General features: G+C 35.9%; 1 long non-coding RNA gene across 3 annotated transcripts in view; it reads left to right on the top strand.

The window, feature by feature from the left end:
* Nucleotides 1-14,971, top strand: part of LOC112668235 (uncharacterized) — a 236,092-nt gene extending 221,121 nt beyond the window's left edge. For 2 of the 3 annotated variants that reach the window (XR_003141597.3, XR_003141596.3), the window contains exons 4-5: nt 9,730-9,815; nt 14,122-14,424. This is a non-coding gene — a long non-coding RNA (uncharacterized LOC112668235). Of the gene's footprint in view, nt 1-9,729; nt 9,816-14,121 lie in introns of all 3 variants that reach the window. The other variant, XR_007408595.1, reaches the window with a different exon arrangement.
* The last annotated feature ends 415 nt before the right edge of the window (nt 14,972-15,386 follow it).

Below are 15,386 nucleotides of genomic sequence, written 5' to 3'. Positions count from 1 at the left end.
TACCTTAAACTTAACAAATGTTATGTGTCAGTATATCTCAATAAATCTGGGGGAAAGAAAAGAAAGTTGGTTCCACAGTTATGGGCAGCTCTTGATTTCTTTTGAAATATGCATGAGTTTATCATCATTTTGTAATTTTTCAGATTAATTTCAATGTGTATCTTGATAATATCTTTCTGGGCTTTAGAAATTAGAATTCTAGGGGGTCCCTGGGTGGCTCGGTGGTTTAGCACCTGCCTTTGGCCCGGGGTGTGATCCTGGAGTCCCAGGATCAAGTCCCACGTCGGGCTCCCTGCATGGAGCCTGCTTCTCCCTCTGCCTGTGTCTCTGCCTCTCTCTCTCTCTCTCTGTGTTTCTCATGAATAAATAGATAAAATATTTAAAAAAAGAAATTAGAATTCTATCATTATTTCTCTAAGATGATATGCATCATGATAACACATGAAATAACGTTTTCTTTGCATTCCCATATTGCTAAGGTGTAAGAGTAGAAGGTGTTATCTATTAATCTAAAATAGAGTAACTAAAAATTTATAATTTTTAATTCACAATTCCTTTAATGGTAATGAGACACAGTTGTTTTGTTCCAGTGATGAAATAAACAGCCACACAATGTATAAAGGTTAATACTGAATTGAGCTATTTTCAGAAACACAACCAACCACATTCAGGTTGTGTTTGAAAAGCCACCAGTATAACACGTATTTTGTGATCATTTTCCCCAGTGTGTGCGATTATGGTTTTGAGCACTTTGTACAACAATGTGCACCCATGAACGGATGCAGCAGTACCAGCTGTGGCAGGAGGCTAGGCCTGCCGCTGACGAAGCAGCTGAGAAGGCAGGGTTGCCCCCTCCTGCGAGGACAGTAAGCCTCAGAGGACTCTAAGGGAAGGACTAACTGATGAGCGTTTACAAGAGTGACTTTGCTGACACTTAGTCCATCTGTCCTTCGGGTCGTTTGCGGTGCAAGATTCTCTGGAATAGGCCTTAGTAGGTGTAAAGATGAAGATGATTCTATGACATCGTATGAATGTAGCCCTGGCCACGTAGTACACATAGTTTATATACTAAGATCTGGTCACTAAAGAACATTCTATGATCATTTTGAAGCTTAATACCTGATGTTTAGTTCTTCATTGTCCACCACGGCTTGGAATTTATGACCCACTGATTCAAACTTAGACACACCCTCCTTCTGGGGGCACATTTTAGGGCATTTTTGGCTTTTTGAGATGGAAGTGTACTCAAGAGATACTAAACGATGAGTCATAAACAAATCTTTCTCACACACAAATAGTATCGGGGGTTTAGCTTTATTTTACTTACATTAGATTTTTACTATTTTAAACATCAGCCTATATGATGATACTTCTTTTGCACAAGTCAGATTTTTTTTTTAATCCCTTAGATTTAATACGTTGAGCAGCCCCAGTGTATCCGTTAAATACCTTGGTAATTGGAAGAAATCAAGACAGAGTCTTTAAATAAATCTGACACAAGGAACACAATGAACCTGCAACTGACATAAAGAAGAGGCTGGGGTGTAAAATTGATTATCGATGCCTGGACAGAAAGGATATGGACTTCAATGGTGTGTCCCATAAATACAGTATCTTTAGCATAGTCGTAGGAAAATATTGCTTAAAGTGGAAGACTTGTAGGTGTCCTTAATCTTCACTGTTGCCACTGCCTATCCCCAGCCGGTCATGACCACCAGCCCCCATGTCCGCTGTGTCCTCCTCACTCCCCCAGCCCCCTACCCCCTAGCGTTGGTGGAGATCAGATACCATGTGAGAACTCAGGAGTGTTGTTGTTGTAGTTTCTACCTCAACCTTTTTATGTAGATCAGGGAAATCAAAAAGGAGAAATAAAATAACTAAATCAGCTAGAAGGATTTACATTATAAAAGACAACCAATGACCACAAAACGATAAAAAGAAGAGAAGGTTGGGTGATTAGAGATTGAATTGTCAAAAACTGTAGACTTTATAGAATTGAGAGGCAGTTTATTTAAAAAAAAAAAAAAAAAAAGGAGGAGGGGGACATGGATTTGAGAAGTAGGCACCAGACTTAGAAATGAAACTAAGATGACCAGGGTGGGAGAGATGAAAATATTTTATGAAAATATGAAAGTTTATGAAAATATGAAAATATTCTGAAAATATTATGAAAATATTCCTGTTTCCGCTCATTTTTTTCTAGAGACTCTGGTAAATATTTAAACTGTTTTCTAAATATCTGTAATGATAGCTATTATATATATATATTTTTTGGTACATCTAGGGACTCAACCTAGAAACCAGCTAAAGGAATAGAGAAAATAAAGCCAGGATAATAACTTGTCCGAGATTGCTCTGCTAATGAAGAATAGAGCTGGGACTAGAGCAAAAGCTTCCTAACCCCTCGTTTTGATTCCTATTTGACTAAAGCTACTCTCCACGTAACCACAGACTGTTCAAAACCGCCCTTGTTTCCTCTTCATATTCTGTATTAGAGAAATATTTGTTCAGCTCTGTTTCTTGGAATAATTTCAGGGAATCAACACTCTAGTATCCCTGACCAAACTATCCATAGAAATCTTTTATTTTCATTTTTTAAATTTTCTTCCCTAGTAAATTGGCTCATGGGCGGTTGACCACGTTAGACAATTAAGCAGAGCTCAGAACCTAGCAGCCTGTGGTGGTTTCTGTGAACGTCTGAGACCAATTGTATCCCACTAAGTAGAAATGGCTTTAAATTCTTTTAAGAAAATTATTTCCCCACAAAAATTGCTTTCATAGTATCACACAAACTGATGATGTTGAAACTGAATGTATCCCCTTTGCCCCCAAATCTGAATTTTTGTCTCATGTTTACAGTAACTAAAGTTAGGGTCTTGAGGTATTTACCTCTGATCTCTCCTTCACATTTAATATCCAGCCATTCTCCGAGGCTGACCTCATAAATGCCTATTTGACCCCACAGTTATCTCCAGCAACTTCTAAATGCTCCCCCAAATAGTGATGATTCTTTGCTCAGATTACCTTAGGCCGACAGCACCCGCCCAACACACATACACACAAACACACACACTCCTAACCACAGCAAACCATTTGTGTTTCTTGCCTTCAGGTCATTCTTTACCCTATTACCAACATTTTGTTCCATAAACAAAAATACAGTTATGACATTCTCCTGCTTAAAACTCTTTCATCGTCCCTGTGGCCTGAAGATATAGTCCAAATCCTAAGCCATGGCCACCGCCTACTGCGTGACCTCCTCTCTCGCCACTTGACCTTCACTGTCTTCACTTCCTCCTGATCTAATAGGTTCTAAGACCCTGCTGATGCTCTTTTTGGTGATGACAATACAGTCTCTTTTCCCATCAGCTCTGGTCCCATTTAAGTGGGTCACTCCCGGTATTCTTCTGCAGCTTGAACTTTCCTGTTGCAGTGCCTCTCATGATTTACCATGTTTGTTCCGTTATTTTTTGTATCCTTGACGTCCTTTCCAACTGATTATGATATCAGGACAGAGATGATTTCTACCCAGTTGAGTATTATAACCCCCAGTATATAAGGTCCTTGGCTAATAGTTTTTTAATGATTAACTCTTTGAATGGCAAAACACCAAACAGAATATAGGATTTAACCATAAACCTTTATTTGGTGAGGGAAGGAGCTGTTATATCTATACCTTTTCTTTCCCTTTATCCTCTAACGAATTCATCATTCCCTTTGCTCACAACTGATTAAGTAAGCACACACACACATACACACACAGCATAAGTTTTGTGGGCAGAACTAAAATTTTCTACCCCGAATTTGGCTACGACATTTCTTTCAGTACTCCAGATCATTAGCCAAATATCCACAACTGCAGCACTGGAACAGATGCATTCTAAAAATTCAATTTCTGTCAGTTGACTCATGTCCACATCGATTTATATTCTAATTTTAAGATCACTTTATTTTCATTTTCCAGTTTTTTCCAATGACCACTTGTTCCTAATACCTTGCTACTTTTTCTCATAGAAAAATTGAATAGAATAATTGTATAAACACCTACCTGTGTGTGACTCTGTAAAAGGTTGGCAACCTTTAAAGATACTGCTTTTTAAAGTTTATTCATTTAAATAGTCCTCCTGGTCAGATAATAATATTCTCCTTCATTATAGTAAAAGAGATTATCAAAATCCAGTTAGTCTTAAAATGCAGAACATGCATTGTTTATTCTACAACTTCTGGAAAATTGTCATTAAAAGTCTGGATGACCAAGCTTCCAAGTTTAATTTGTTTAGAAAAGATAAAATTCTTATGTGAATGGTGGAGGTCCATTTTTGGGCTTTATAGCCACAGTATATATGTCCAAGAAGATAACTACAAGAAACTTGCATTTGCACAGTGCTTTAAAATTTGCAGATTGCCTTCTTACATGTATACTTAATTGGTTATTCACAGCAAGCATTTCAGGTAAACAAGAATTTTGCTATCATTTACAAATATGTTAATTAATATGGAAAAACAATAAGTATTTTTTTAACATCACTCACAGACTAAATACTAGAGTGTAGATATACGTGAGGTTTTTATATACATAATTCCATTTTCGGTGGTTATTCTACTATAAAATATTACCTACTTATGATGGCAAAGGCATTCCTAGCCACTGGGCATTCAGCAGTAAATATGCCATGCAACACTCTAATTGGCAGGGAACTTGCATAAAAGTAGGAAGAATTAAAATAATCATATTTAAAAAGCCTTTTCCAGACAGATAAGGGAGATGAAAGCAAAAAAAAAAAAAAAAAACTGTAACGTGAAAACGACTTGAGAGGGATAAGTCATGATAATCAAGGGAGACACTATTTATAGAGGTGACATTTTCCCTGGAGAGAGAATTCCACACAGAGGTCCTGAAGAAGAAGCTAACTTGGCTAGTTTGAGGAACCCAAAGAAAGCCAAGATGCTTAGTGTATGAGAACAAAGGTATCAGGAGATGAGGTCAAATATGTAGGCAAGTAGAAACAATAAAGTATAAAAGCTGTGATAGAGAGATTCAATGTTGCTCAGTGTGCACTGAGAAGCTATTAAAAGGTTCTAGGTGAGGGAATTATGTGATTTGATTTATAGTTTAAAAGAGAACCATTCTCTACTATTGTATATAGAGTGGGTTTGAAAAGTAGAAGTAAAATTGGAATCAAGGAGATGAGCTATTTATTGTATTAACTCTGAAAAGAGATAAAGTAACAAGTTTAGCATGATAGAGTTGAGGTAAAAACAAACTGAATTGAATAAATTAAAATGACTGTGAAAGTAGAATTGGCACAAAGCAATGATTTATTGAATATGGAATGTGAGGAAAATAGAAGAATCAAGGCTAAAAACAGTGGTTTATTTGAGTCGATGGATATTGGTGCATCTTTACTTCGGTGGGGTCCGCTAGAACATTTTCTAGTATGTGAGAACCAACAATATTTTGCATGTGTTAAGTTTGATATTTTTAGCGACCAAGCTGAAGATACCAATAGGAAAAAAAACAAAACAAAACAAAAAAAAACAAAAAACAAAAAACGTGGAGCTTAAAATAGGATTCTGGACCAGGTTTAAGTATTGGTGAATGAATTACACACACACACACACACACACACACACACACGGCACAAAATGATGTAATGGCATTAGACAGGTGTGATTACGTAGGGACAGTGTTTGATGAATAGGAAAGTCCACGGGAGTGCTAGCTCCGGAACTCTTCAATATTAAAGGTCAGAGTAGAGGAAACTGATTCAAAGAAGGTGACTTGGGAAAAATAGGCAATGATACTAGAGTGTGACATTACAACTTTCTTATATTATTGAAAAGGAGAGAAGGAAGAAAAGAAAGACACATGATTAATTTTAAACCATTTTGTAGCATTCGATTGCAAACTATTTTGATTAAGTGAATTATCTCTATGGTAAGACTAGCTGTGAATGTGAAGACAGGTCTACAAAATTTTGGTCATTCATTCACTCCTGGGACTGTATTTATTCAGTTATGTGTTGGCCCATTATTGAATAAAAGCGGTAGGACCACCCTAATAGGCTACCATCTGTATAGGAACTGAAAGAACATTAATACATATTTAGAATGCAATAAGTGTAATGATAGAAATATGTAGAGATCAGTTAATCCAGTCTAAAGTTCAGACAGACTTGTAGAAGAAATCAAATGAGTGAAGAGAATAGTGGAATGCATTCATTTCAACTGAAAAAAAATTTTTGGCAAATGTATAAAGGCATAGCAAACTTGCAAGATGGTATGTAGCATAAAGTGAGTCAAGAGCTGAAATTGCTAGAATTGGCATGAAGAGGTTGCCATGACAAAGGAGCTTGGGTTTTATATGATGGTGAATTAAGAGACTTCAAAATTTGGAGATTAAGAATGAATGGCCTATTTTTGATTTGAGATACAACAAAATTGGGATTGCAAGAAAGATAGAATGGAAGATGTCTGGCCTAACACCGAAGCACATGGTGAGCACTATTTGCAATAATCCTGGTAAAAGAACACAAGATCCCCAACCAAGATAACACTAAGTGCTATGTGGAGAAGGCACATAGAGTATAGAACTAGTTGGAATAAATTTTGCAGAAACATCTGATTACTTGTAAAGACAACAAAAGAAGAGCCCATATGGTTTTTAGTGTAAGTGACCGAATGATGTAATTAACCATCATTGAAGGGATTTTAGGTAGATGGGCAGTAGTAATGTCTACTGCAAGTAGACCAAGATCGTAAAGAAAAGTATAACCAATCACCATTAAAGACATTTCATTCAGATAAAAGAATATCTTTCTTTAAATCCATGAGTGAAGATATACCCAATTTGTTTCACATGAAATCTCCTAAAATTGATGCCACCATGTCTTACTTCATCCTTGAATAGATTAGATTGATTTTGGCAAAACTGAAAAGTCTGTACAGGCAAACACTATTAGCTTACTCGTTATTAGTTTATTATTACTGAACAGTATTATCTCCTGCATTTTCTAAGCTGGCAAAGACGGTCTCCAAAGTCCGAAGCTAGAAATTGCTTCTTCATTAGTCCTGAGACTTGGAGCAAAGAGAAGCAAAAACTGAATTGAGCTTCTGGTAAGATGTTTTCTCCCAGATAAAAATTGAAAGATATCTAAGAAGTACACTCTCACCAATTAGACCATCCCTTGTCCTCTCTTGCTTTGCATGTATGGACAATTGTAAGGGCAATTGTTTGTAGGTTTTGTCGCCCTACTAAGATCATAAGTGAAGACATGGACACCAGGCTACGGATGGCAAAATAAAAGAAAAGAAGGAAAGAACTCTATCAGAGGCTCTGATCCAACCTTGCGACCATCTTCCTGCAGACTCCTTGTCACGTCGAGTCACTAAATGTCATTCTTGTCTAAGTCTCTGTGAGTCAGGTCTTCTACTACTTTGTGCTGGAAGGATTCTAGCTAATATGGCAAGTAGATAGATGTAACTCCCAAATGGTCTTCACTTAGTGGAGTAGAAACAAAAAACAGTTTTAATGATTTCTAAATACAAGGTTCAACCATTCTGTGTTGAATTTTCATGTCAAATCTCTTAGGAGTATCTTGGGCAGACCCACTGCCCTGTTGTCACTTTAAATATTTATGCAGTCCAATCCAATGTAGTCCCATTTAAAAGTTCACATTCTTATGTATTGCAGCCCCTATTTCCCCTCATTTTACCTTCATTTCCCTAACCCACATCCCCCCAAATAGGCCCGATTTTGAGAATAAATACTAGTTCTGGGGGGTTGGGAAATGTGGATGCATTTTTTTTTCCTCCTCTTCTCCTTCCAACGAGCCTGGAAGTGAGGCCTGGGCCAACTTTGTTAAAGGCACAAATGTATTTTTCCGCTTATCTTGGTTTTTAATGTGAAACCCCAACCATTTATGCTACCATCTGTCTAGGAGAGCAGGGAAGTGTCCTTCCAAGTCCTAAAAGGGCTGCAACCCATTGTAAGGGGAGCAGCTTTTCTGGAGGCAATTGTTGGATATGTCAAATAAGAACAAATCCAGGTTTAGATAAAAATAGTTTAACTGGAAAGACCATGGCAATAGGGAGAATCCTTTGGGTATAGGAAGCAGCTCGAAATCAAAGAGAAAAGTTATTTCCTTTTGTAGGTAACAGTAAGCAATAGATAAAGGGAAGGTGGGCAAATAAAGGGGAAATGACAAGCAGGTATGACAAATAGCATCTGGCTGTGTCAGCGGGTTCTCGGGGTGGCTGATAGGTTGGCAGGTTCAGCTCTGTAGTGCTTGCTCGGGCTTCAGGGTAAGCAGGGTTCAGGGGCCTACCGGGAGGACCGAGGCTTGACTCAAAGTCGGTCAAGAGAAAATAGAAGATGTAGAGTGGGTAGTGATGACCACTGGCCAGGTGAACCATACACAGTAGTTTGCTTAGTTCTCTCCCAGCTTATGCCTTTTGTCTGAACATTTAGTCGTAGCAACACATTTTCACTCTTAAAAGTGTCCCATGCAGGACGATAAATTATACAGACACCCACGGCATCAGCAAAGCCACTCGGCCCACTTGAGTCAAGGGAAACACATGGTCGGTCAATGGGTGCTGGGGATCTCTCACCCTGCCTCTCTCCCTTCTCTCCATTTCTTTCATCAGTCAGGCACCTGGCTGGTCACTAATTTTGCTTCCTAAGTAGGCTGATAGCTCACTCAGGAACGGTATACTCCTATTTCCTTTGTGTTGGTCTCTCCATTTTTTTTTTTTTTTGGTAGTTTTTTTAATTGTTTTTGTCTTTATCGTTTTGTTTTGGTGGTAACCTACTCTTTGGAGAGTTCTGGAAGTTTCCTCTCCCTCCTTCTCTAGAATTCTGCATACACAGCTTCAGGGAATGTGCGAAGATGGGGATAATATTTCTGGATAACAGAACTAGTATGACTGCTTTATATTTAGCCCCATTCAAGAGGTCTGACTTCCAATTTTTTAACCCTTTTTGGTATATACAGCATTTTTTTTGCCCAATTCAAGTGCTGATTTTCAATCCAAATTAGTCAAAAAATACCATTTGAAACTATATGGAAATACACTAGCTATTAGAGTATGGGTTTTTCAGATAAGTTATCTTAGCATTATTTTTGAGGATATATAAGAAATTGAAAATTCAAAAGATAATCAGCAACCAATGAGAAATGCATTCCAATGCATTCTATATTATTTAATTATATATATAATTATATATAATTATTTCTGATTATTTTAATTAGAAAATTAAACCAATGGAAATAAACATGCATTTATGTATGTGATTCTGTGTGTGCATATTTCAGGGAAATCCAGTGCTAATGACTATAAAACCAGATATATGGACAAGCATCATCATCTTCATTGCAGGCTTAAAAATGAATACCAGTTATGCACCAGTACAAATTTAATCAGACTCTAATGTGCGCTTGCTGAAACACAATCAATGCTTGCAACACATTATTCCAGTTGATTAAAAAAAATGTAACATTAAGAATAAGCAATTGGCATAACATTATAATGGATATTAATTGTCAGGTTTTGAGAGCCTGTGTCATGTTCCCGACGGCTTCTAGCAACAAACCACATCTTCCAATAAGCAGAATGAGTTAAGAGGGGAGCAAAGCAGAGAGTGTCTTCCAGGGGTGCCCATTCGTCAGTGTCAGCAGGAGACAAGCGGCTGCTAAATAAACCCAGCTCCCTCTTTCTGGTCTCCAGGAATCCACAAGGGAAGCAGAGCAGGAAACGAGTAGAGAAGCAAGGAGCCGACTCAGCATCAGCCTCTGAGTTGGGCAACTTATCAGGTAACTGGGAAAATCCTGAGTGATATAAATTTACAAAAGGTATCTAAATTTATTGTGGTGAATAGAAAAGATCCCAGTGGCCAAATCCAATCCAATTAGGATAAAAACATTTTCCTCCCCAACTGCCAGCTTTTGTATGAAAAATTGCTTCTTCTCAAACCCAGTCAATTTTAGAATGTCGACTAGCTGGGCTTGCCCGGCAGGAGGCTAAAGGGTCTATTACACTGACAGATGCTCCCTGCTTTAAGAGTGTGCAGAATTTAAATGACTTTTATTTTCCATTTATAGCCATTTAAATGGAATTAATATGAAAACAAAACTAAAATTTGCCGTTTAGAACGGTATCCCTTTCAGATAGCACTTTAAATGATTGCGGATGTCACTAGTAGTCTATATTTTTGATATAAGAAGTCATATTTTTCTCAGTTTTGTATTCGTCAAATACTTTAAAATGTCAATATTTCTTACCACTTTGTAATCTACAGAGTTTTGACAAATATATCCTTTGTGCATTATTGGGGTGGCCATCAGATGAAGTGGGGAGGCAAGTGCAATGATATCCAAGTACTTCGTGAGAAAAAGTAATTCTTTAGTTTTAATTTGTGATTATTGTTTAGACATTGAGTGGTAGAGCCCGGATTATTTCCCAGAATCTTCCCCACCTGGGTCAGAGTACATCAGCTTAAGCTCTCTTGACATTATATGAATTCGAGTGAAAGCATTCATTATATTGCACATCATTAAAAAAAAGAAATAAAATATTTGGAAGCAATTATCCATATACCTAGGAACAAATTTTAGCCTTTTGGGAGTAGGAGGATGGAAAATGCATTGGCCATGTTCATCAACTATTTAAACGGAATCTTTTAATTTGTTTTTCTTTATCTATGTATCGCTAACCCTCTGTAATTGTTTGGGGGACTGCTGCCACAAAGTACAGGTGGCTTAAATGGCGGAACAGTATTGTCTCACGGTTCTAGAGGCCAGATGGCCAAAATCAAGGTATGGGCATGTTTGGTTTCTTTTGAGAACCGAGGAAAGGATGTGTTGTAGGGCTCTCTCCTTGACCTGTCGATGGCCAACTTATCCCTGTGTCTCTTCACATCTTCCCTCGGTGTATATGTTCCTGTGTCAGGATTAACCCTTTTTATAAGGACCCGGGCACAATTTTATGCATACTAACATGTTCTTGATTACTTTTTTAATGTTGTTAACCTCAAGTTATTTACCAGCCGTTGTCCTCCCATCTCTGCCATTCCTAGCAGCGGGGCTCCTTGAGAGTAAGGAGGGTCTATGCCTACTAATCCAATTAGTCGTCTCCTTCCTAATTATCCATCATCTCATCACTGTTCAGGTTGTAACCTCAGTTTTAGGAAACTACTCAGAACAGTCAGCCATACCGAAGAATGAATTGAAAGTAAATTTTCATCTTGCTTCTCATGTTACCTCTCTTTGGTATTTGTTATTATTAGTCATTTTTTCCTGGAATTTTCTTCTGTCTTTTACTTTTCTCTCCTGTTGCCTCTCACTTCTCATCATTATCTTCTTCCAATCATCTAAACATGTTGGGTTTTACTCCATCCTGTTGACCTTGTGTTATTTTCATTCTAAATAGGTATTTTATTTAACTTAACCCAACCCTTTGTTTGGAGTGCCACCTATGAACTTCTCACCTCCAAACTGATATCACCGGATCTGTATATCCAGTGGCCTAGAATCCTCATTTGGAATCCCCAAAATTTCTCAAAATCAACATAAAAGAATGAACCAATCATCTTCCATGCTCTTTTCCAAATCTCTTTTATGTGTTTTTTTTTTTTTTTTTTTTTTTCATTTGGGACATGTATATAGCCTTAAACTTTACATAAACTTAAGACTTTTGAAAAAAAAAAAAAAAGACTTTTGCTTCTTATCATTCCCAAAGTAATAGAAACCTAAGTTATTTGATGTTCTAAATTATTCCATCTATAATTCACAACAAGATATAAAATCAATGCTGAATAAAAACCTAGTCACTGTCCATTTTGTATAGCTTTTAGTCTTATTAATATTTTTCTATAAATCGAAGTGTCAGTTTTCTCTGTATTTTATTTATTTATTTATTTATTTATTTATTTATTTATTTATTTATTGTATTTCTCTGTATTTTATTTTGACTCTGTATTTTATTTTGACACCAAAGTATTACTCTGCTTTTCAAAACAAATGATGACTGAATGGATTTCAGTACCTATGCTATATAGTTTAAAACTTAGCGATATTATTGTCTACAATGTTAAATTAGCACCTTTGTCTTTTTTTTTTCACCTTTGTCTTTAATATCAAATTAGAACTATTATTTTGATAAATCTAGCGGCAAAATACTATGAAATCATCTAGTATCGTAGGTATAAGTTTTAGTACATTGGAAATTATTTTAATTTTTTAATAATCTTTGTACAGTTTTGGAAAGCAATACCCAAAAGCAAGTGCTTTACTGTATGGTCATGTCACATTGAGATGTGTCTTCTTCTAAGCAAAAAAGTTTTCTTTGCAAACAAAATTTTAATTTATGATATTTTTATAGAGCTGTTTGAATTTAGAAACACCTATTCTTTTTCTCCAGGGGTAAATATTTACTTCTGTTAGAATTAGGATTTTCAATTCTGGGAAAACGATAAAATAAAAGGGGAGGATTATTCTAATTACACAAAGCAACTTGACTCAGCAGTTTTAAATATTTGTAATTTTCAGTAACTCTTCAGAACCAACTGCCTCTTGGTTAACTTTATGTCCCAGAAATGAACAGATTGGAGAAAGAAACACATACACACAATGTATAGTTACATGTATAGTTTGTGGATAACGTTAGTTTAAATCCAATATTCTTTTAATAAAGCATCCTAGGATGGTACACATTGCTTATGAAAATATAGAGGACACTAACCAGAAGATAAGTAGTGATAAACTGCAAATACATAAGACTGTCTTATCCAATTCCAGTTTTTATGTCTACAACATAATGGAATTGAGTACAGACCTAATTAATACTCAATTTTATCAATAGTTGGCAAGAATTTTTCAACCTTCAAATTTATATTGGATGGAGAAATTCTGCATTAAATATTCCAGTATGCCTATTATCTTTGCTTTCATATAATTAGATTAATGAAAATTAGACGTCTAACTTCAGGAAAATTTATGGATACTTTTTTCAAATAGGAAATATGAGTATTGTCAGTAGAACTTTCCAAAAGTTGGGAGGAAGGAGACCAGGAAAGCCACCATAAAGGCACTGCGTACTGGATTTGATGATAATCTGATTAAATATATTTACATAATTACAGAACAGTGTTCCAATCAGATACAAAAGATAATTTCAAAAGCATCCTCAGCCACAAAAGCTCTAATGGTATCACCCACACCCTGACCAGGGGAAAGGCAACTTGGCCCATGGTCTCCGAAGTATGCTGGCCCCATATTGCAAACCAACGAGCAGTGTATTTGTGTGTCTCCCGTCAAACACACATTGATCTACTTAGCCTGCTTTCCTCCTATGCCAGGGCCATATAAAATGCTAGGAAGAGGGGTTGCCTCTCCTGTAATCTAGGGATGGGAGGTGATTGCAATGGCTGTAGGAAGAAAAGTATTCTGATAAGCGTGTTGTATTTATAATAGAAAATGAATAAGTTAACATATCTACGAGTTACACAATCTCATGAATTTTAGTTATGGGTGTGCAAACTAGAATGACAAGAATCCAAATTGTGATAATTTAACGAAATAAAAAGTTTCAATGTGTAAGATCTCCTGACAGCCTAAGAGAGGTTTCTTTGCATTTTAAATTTTGCCTTCAAAACCACCAGTTGTTCCTTTTGCATGGAAAGGACTTCCTCTAGACCCTGTATTTTTTGATATTTAACTCTGACACCTTTTGTTTTAGACAATATCAGAGTTTCCATAAAACAAAGCAAACAGTAGAAAAAAGACAAAAAAATAAAGAAACAAGAGAATCTTGATTTAGAACCACTCTATGACACATTGTTTTATTTTGTGCCGTTATGGAGTCACAATTTTTACTTCTTTTGAGCTGACAGTTTTGAAGACTGTGCCATCTTTTAAGAACGCCTTAAAATACTTCTTAAAGAAGTTTATTAAGAGTCTGAATTAGGAAAAAATTGTATTGCAACTATTTCCTCTTCAAAACACACTAAATTAAGACACATAATGCATTGTGCTCCAATACTCAATCTCCATAAGTATTAAAATCTAATCTTGCGAGATAGTTATCTATTTTATAAAGATTTTATTTATTTATTTGATACAGAGAGAGAGCGAGAGAGAGCGTGTGCAAGCTTGAGCAAGCACAAGCAGTGGAGAAGAGAAGAGGGATGCTGGGCTCAACCCCAGGACACCTGAGCAGATGCTTAACCACTGAGCCACCCAATCACCTCGAGATGGATGTATTTTTAAGATATCTATAAGATATCTTATATTTACAATAATTTAAACGAATAATATCCATAATAATGTAAAAAGAACTAAAATATCAGTGTTGCCTTAAAAATTTTATTTGACCTCTCATTATTATCCTGGAATAAACTCTTCCATAAATGCATTTATTCATATAAAATATATTTATTGATCAAAAGTCTATCTATCATCTACCTATCCTTCTACATTAATCTCCTATCACATTCAAATAGCATGAAAGACTGAATCAAGCAAAACAGCGATATGTAATACTTTTGTTTCACTCTTTTAAAGTCTAAAAGAGTAGAGAATCAATAAGCATTTGTTGTCATGATATGGAAGATTTTTATAGAGACCTTCAAAATAATCTAACCAATTCTGCCATTAATGCTGGCCACAAACCCCACAGTGAATTTGTGTTGGATGTTCTTTCTTAACACCAGTGATTTAAAAACAAACAAACAAAGAAAGAAACAAACAAATAGCAAACAAACTAGCTTAAACAACAAATAGTAAACTTGAGATTTGCAGGTAATATTGATCAGGGAATTTCCTTTTCATCTATAGCCACTGATGGCATCACTAACCATCCCTCTCCCCCCGCAGCAAATATCTTACAGATGTGCAACAGCTTGGACAATAAAAAAATTTAAAAAAAAATTGGAAAAGATGATACAAATTGATCCATAGGAATCTAATGTAGTCTTTGAAAAAATATTTTAGGTTATATACTTATGAAAGTGAATAAAATATTATATTTTTCTTGTAAGAAAGTAAGTTACTTGATACTCATTTTTGTTACATAGAATTTTTTGTTACATAGAATTTTTATATTACCCTTAAAAATTGATAAAAAGCATGTTAAAATAATAAAAGTCAAATATCAGAATCAAATATCTCATAGCTGTGTTGCCAAATTTTCTTTGTCTTTTAATTATATTTCTTGGAACAAGATGCTGGCATTTCAATGTCCATTTTCTTATGACCATTGAAAACCAGTATTTAATAGCCAGGAATTATATTGAATCAAAAGGTTGAAAAAGTATAAAATTTTAACTGAAAAAAATAACTTTTTCCCTACTGACCTTCTAAGAGATAACTGGGAATAACCAACAGAAG

The sequence above is a fragment of the Canis lupus genome, chromosome 36 (genome assembly GCF_003254725.2).
Source record: "Canis lupus dingo isolate Sandy chromosome 36, ASM325472v2, whole genome shotgun sequence".
NCBI lineage: Eukaryota > Metazoa > Chordata > Mammalia > Carnivora > Canidae > Canis > Canis lupus.
The sequence above is the reverse complement of the archived record's forward strand: the minus strand, read 5'-3'. Positions and strand labels throughout refer to the sequence as shown.